Source organism: Selaginella moellendorffii, unplaced genomic scaffold (assembly GCF_000143415.4).
Source record: "Selaginella moellendorffii unplaced genomic scaffold, v1.0 SELMOscaffold_64, whole genome shotgun sequence".
Lineage (NCBI taxonomy): Eukaryota > Viridiplantae > Streptophyta > Lycopodiopsida > Selaginellales > Selaginellaceae > Selaginella > Selaginella moellendorffii.
The window spans coordinates 652,086-657,902 of record NW_003314325.1 but is presented as its reverse complement, the minus strand read 5'-3'; positions in this window follow the sequence as shown (position 1 = coordinate 657,902).

Sequence of the window (5,817 nt, the reverse complement as noted above, 5' to 3'; positions counted from 1 at the left end):
AATCTACTAAATCTAGATTGGCTCAGCTTCCTGTAGCCATTACTCTGGAGTTCCCGATTCACATCTTCCAATATGGCCCCCTTGGTATACATGGAAGGGAAAACTCGTTGGGTGTCTCGTGTTCCATCTTCCAAGAGGCGGGTTTTATGTGGTTGCTGCTCGCTACATTTCTCGACAAACCTCTTGAAGATTGCCTCTCCATATACAACATGACCCCTGGTTTTGTGCGTACCGTCGTTCTCATGGACTGCCTGTTGAACCCTTTGTTCCTCGAACTCAGTTTTGATTCTGTAGAATGTGCTTCGAGGGACTCCATAAATGATTCTCCATGCCTTCATGCAGACCAAACCCCTCTGGAAGACCATGCCCCCCACCTAATGTTCTGAAGCATCAACAGATGACCGTAATGCCTCATACACAAAATTGCGAGCTGCCTTCCAGGACAATGTCTTGTATCTTGCTCTCTCCTCTTCAATAGCATCCCAATCAGCATGTTGACAGCACCTCCTCTTGCAACAAGCAACTGTCGAGACCATTCGAACCTCCATCGCCATTTTCTGCCTTTTCGGTTCGTTGCTCAGATCCCTTTGGCTGCGCTGTAGGAAGGTGTACTTTCTTTTCCCATGAAGAGATGTTCTGTCATCAGTTGTAGTGGTGTTTGATTGTGAATCCTTCACATTCTCAAACACTAAATGCCTTAATTTCCACCGCACAATGCTTCCAATAGTCAGACTGTTTTCTTCTGTGTCAACAACCTCTAAAATCGCAACTCCAATATCATCCCAGCCCAATTCTTGATTAGCAACCGCATCTCTTGGATCGACAACTGTGGCTAAGCCCTCAGCTACCACCTCCCCCTCGGGGTTGTTTAGAAACACCTTTGCCTGAATCCATGTAGCACGGTTCTTAAGATCCACGTAGGGAACATGCGTCGCACTTGCGTTGTCCCCAACATCTGCTTTCTTCTGCAGATTTTTCAAGGCAACAACAACATTTACCCCGACGACCATCTCTCCTCGTTCAATAGCAACCACATTCCCATCGAAGACAGTCTCTACTGATACAGCAGCATTGCCTTCCCCAAGCCTTTGACAGTGTATAACAAAGTTCCGATCCATAGACACAAGGGTCCCTTTTGCAACTCTCTTCCCACCATTCAAAATGTAAACCTTTTCCCCAACCCTGAAGGCCATTCTGAAAGTGCAGAAAAGAAGTTAAGACCATACAAAAAATGATTGGAGAATGGCCTAAATCATAACATACCAAATAGCATGAGGCCACATGCCATTATTCAAACATGCTATTGACACCCACGTGAAATTTCGCATTCACAAAATTGGCATGAGGCCTCATGCCATCTTGATATACACACAGCTGCAGGCAAGTGGTAAGTAGAGATTATTCAGTTGAATTTACAAACTCTAGCCTTTAGTGTCGAGGAAGGATAGTGCCAAGCAAGGGTCGAAACGTATGTCCAATCCTTCAGAATCAGCAGTGCGCCCAAGTGATATTGGTCCTAGTTCCTCAATAGCAGTTGATGGTAAATACAGTATAGTCGATTCAATGTGCTAATGAGTTTGTTTTTAGTAGCACGGGAGGATACCATCTCAATCGAAGGGAGATATTTGGACATGCATATGGATCTGCCAGTGGACTCTACTTGCCTGCAAGAGTCATCAGAGCTGGTGGAGGCTACTATCCATATCAACGCCAAGCAAGCTGACCACGCTCCACTTGATGCTGCCCATACCACTGAGTCAATCTTGTCCACGTATCCAACTGACGGTGACCAGGCGCCATTGGACCCGCATGAGGCCGCCCCAGCCGCCGAGCCGGTCGTATCCTCATTTCCAATGGACTCAACGTGTGCCCAATCGTCTGACTACGCGCCATTGGAACCTCCCTACACCGCCCCTGCTGCCTGTTCGGTCATGTCCACTTTGCCAATGGAGGCACCAGCTGAAATGGCGTGTGATCACACGCCATCGGAACCACCCCATGCCATTGTTGAGCCAGTTGTACCAGAGTCTACAGTTGAAATGGCATGTGCCCACACGCCATCGGATGCGATTGACCCCACATTGCAGAGGAGAGTATTTCCGCCCTTCACGTTTCCTCGACCAAAACCCTCTCAACGACCATCGGGAGCACCATTCGCTAATATTGTAGATGGTAAAATTGACTTGTACCATTTTTTATGCTGACGCATTTCATTTCAGAGTCACGGCGAAGGTACTGTATCATTTTTGATCTGAACGGTGTCCTTTTCTCCCATGAGCGTGGCTCGTCCTCGAATGTCATTGCACCCTCCAAAGCCTACGGTCGCAAGTTGGTCAAAAGAGACAGATTCACATTAATCACATGGGAGAAACTGCGGGATCTAATAATGACCATGCGACACTTAAAACAGAGGGCCGGGTTCAATTTGCAATTGGGAGTTTGGACATCCATGATGCGCCACAATGCATTAACGTTGCTACAGATGATGCACGATCAGACGCGAGTAATATTACCATTTGACTTTCTCCTAACGCAGGAGGATTGCTTGACTATGGTCCATGTGAGGGGTAGCAAGCCCATCTTCGTCAAGCCAGAGGCTGTAGTGATGAACCGGACTGCTAGGTCAAGTGAAATCCTCATCATCGATGACTCACCAATTAAAACTGCAGCGAACACGCACACATATGCAGTGCACCCCATCTCTTGCAGTATGGAAACTAGGGAGAAGAAACCGTATGTTCTGGGGGACCTTGCAAAACGGCTTGGAGCGATGGTGATAGAGAACCGGCCAGTCCAGGAGGTGGCTGCAGAAATCAACCAAATGGCAGATGGAACGGTATATCAGAAGCCATTTGATCGGACAGACACCAGTCATCATTTATGGCATGTATATTGTCTAGCCAAGCACTATCCGCATCTCCATAATCTGCTCAACCGGATGGGTTCTTCGACCACTGAACATGAGCGTGGACGTATTAGAGAAGAGATGGCATTACTATTGGGTTTAAATCCTGATAGTGTGGAGAGTGATGAAATTCCAAGATTATTGTATAGGCGTTGGAGGCAAAAAATAACAGTCTGAGATGGCATGTATTTATTTAAAAATGTAACTTATTATGGCATGGGGTTCCATGCCATTGTATTAATATTAAAAGACAATTCTTTGAGAGGATTTGCATTATACTAGAAGTGTTACAACATGTTATTGGAAGTCTACGAAGTTGTTTTATTAATAATGGGAAAGTAAAGATTGAATGGGGACTTGGGCTCCACCTAGACTCGGAGCAACTGAGCCAATATTAAAAGGATGGAAAGAAATTGGACGACGATGACAAGGAGAAGAGAGAGGTGAAGCAGTGGCAGGGGGAGGAGAAGTGATTGAGTAGACATTTCCTTGTTTAAAATAAAATGGCATGTGCCTCAATGTAGTTGAATTTTGTTATATTTATATACTATATAAAGGTTTGGAAACCTTATTTTACAAGTGGGATAATGACAATTCCCACTTTAACGAAATAGAGCTTATAACAAGCACAAGAAGAATCATCAATGATCGATATATATTCCAACTCAAACCCAATAAAGATTCAAACATTCTAATATCGATCACTAACTCTTCCTCTCATAAAGCTAACATAGTCCACAACTAAATCACTTTTCAAGGAAAAGCCAAAACTCAACCCCTACTAAACAATCTCATCTAAAACACAACTAACTCAAACTTGCCACTCAACTTGTTTGAATGCTAATTAGCAATTGCACAAAATGCCAATAACACAAAGCCATAGCCAAATCATCAACACTATCTTCATTGAGATTAATGAAACTTAATATCAACCCTAAGAAGAGATATCTCATTTCACTCAAATCTCAACATCAACAATGTCAACGACAAGGCATCACTTCAATGCCATCAACATTATAACAAAGCTAGAAGAAGCAAGAGTGAATCACCACTCATAACTTTCCAGCAACTAAATTAACCAAAGTCAAGAATACTTTAGTCAGTATCTGAGACTAATCCTCCAACAATACTTAGTTACAGATAACACTTCCTCAAGGAGTGATTCACCACGTCCAAGACTCAATGAAATCCAACACTACAGACTAAATGCAACCAAGTGACATCAACAAAGGTAGAATTGATATGCTAACATGGAAAAATTATGTAAGTCTAACGACATGATCCTTTGTAACACCATTTGGTAAAGCAAGCCCATCACCGCTAAATCATCATCGAGCAAAGCAAATGTCGATAGTCCTCGACTAAGTTTACAAGTAATCACTAGTTGCCAAGCAACTAACAATCACTCTTTCAACATGCCTTCACAAAACCCAAACATTAAACTTATACCATTAGTCATATGCTTGTCTAACATGAACGTAATACCCGAGGTACGAGATAAAGGTTCATGGACAAGCATAAACTAAATGACCATTCGAATCCAACTCAACCATGATAAGCTCACAAATGCATCTAGTCAATAGCTTTGAGCATGCCTTGAAGAGGCTAGCTATGCATGACCAACACTTAGTTGAAACTAAAGTGAAGACCATGAGATGGACTCATATCGATACACAACCTTCTCATAGACAAAACTATAGTACAGGTACTAACATCTCAACCTCAAACAACTAAGTTGGACATCACCATCCTTAGCCAAAGAGCAAGGCCACCAAGACCAAATCAAGATCAGTGAGAGCTCACTACTCTCATAGAGTCTTAGCAAAATGCAAAGTGCAACCTGCCACCAAGCACAACGCTACAAAAGAAAGACATAAGGGTCACTTTTCTAGAAAAGTGCAATGGCCACATTTCTACACCAACTCCAGACGCTATCCAACTCAATTGCCTTAGCCCCAAAAGTCAGCATCTTTTTCGGGCCGCATCATACAAACTATTTACTAAGGTCTAAATTAAGCAAAGTCAACTCTAACCCCTTCACTAGTTTGTATTGGGTTACGAAAACGGAATGGTTTTCGAGTAAAATCATCAACAAATCAGCCATTAGAAAAGTCTAAGAAAATTTGTGGAAAAATTTTCCATCCTAGAGAAAGAATGACTCTCAATCCAGGAATGCAAACTTTCAAGACTCAATCAACTTCCTCCTACTAACAACTTCACATAGATTCACCTCAACACCAATTCTTATGACCTATAGTATGTTTAAGCATCGAACATCTTTACCCATACTTCCGACATTCAACACCGATATCCGCAAAAATGCAAAATGAACATCCAAGGCTTGATCCCGAAGACCACTTTTTCGGATATCTACATTGCATTAACACTTTTCTTCAACTACCTTCAAGATCCAATGTGAAGCCAAAACACTAACAAGAAAAATGACATGAAAATTCAAGGTCTAAGGAAAATTCCTCATCACTCAAAACAACAATGCCACTTCCACTAACACAAGTGTTAGTAATGTCAATGCCTTAATAACACATCTTCTCCATCCAACAATCTACTCCAAGTGTTAACGGATAAACCAACAAATTATAACAAGTGAATGTTATAACCCTTTCCAACACTTTCTGGGCAAACCCTCAAGGAAACAAGGAACCAACTTAAGCTTAGCATAATGGACCACTATCGAGAATCCAATCAAAACTACTACAATGTTACTTCTTGTAAGTAAACTAGCTTCACCATCAGCCACTTTGGGGTTGATCATCGTTTGACCAAGCAATTTTGTAAACACATTGCTCATTATCACATGGATATGATATAAGTATCACAATGACTTGATCATCGATTGAGCAATACCACGAGCAAACCTATATCACTACTACAAAGGTTTACGTGAGTATCAA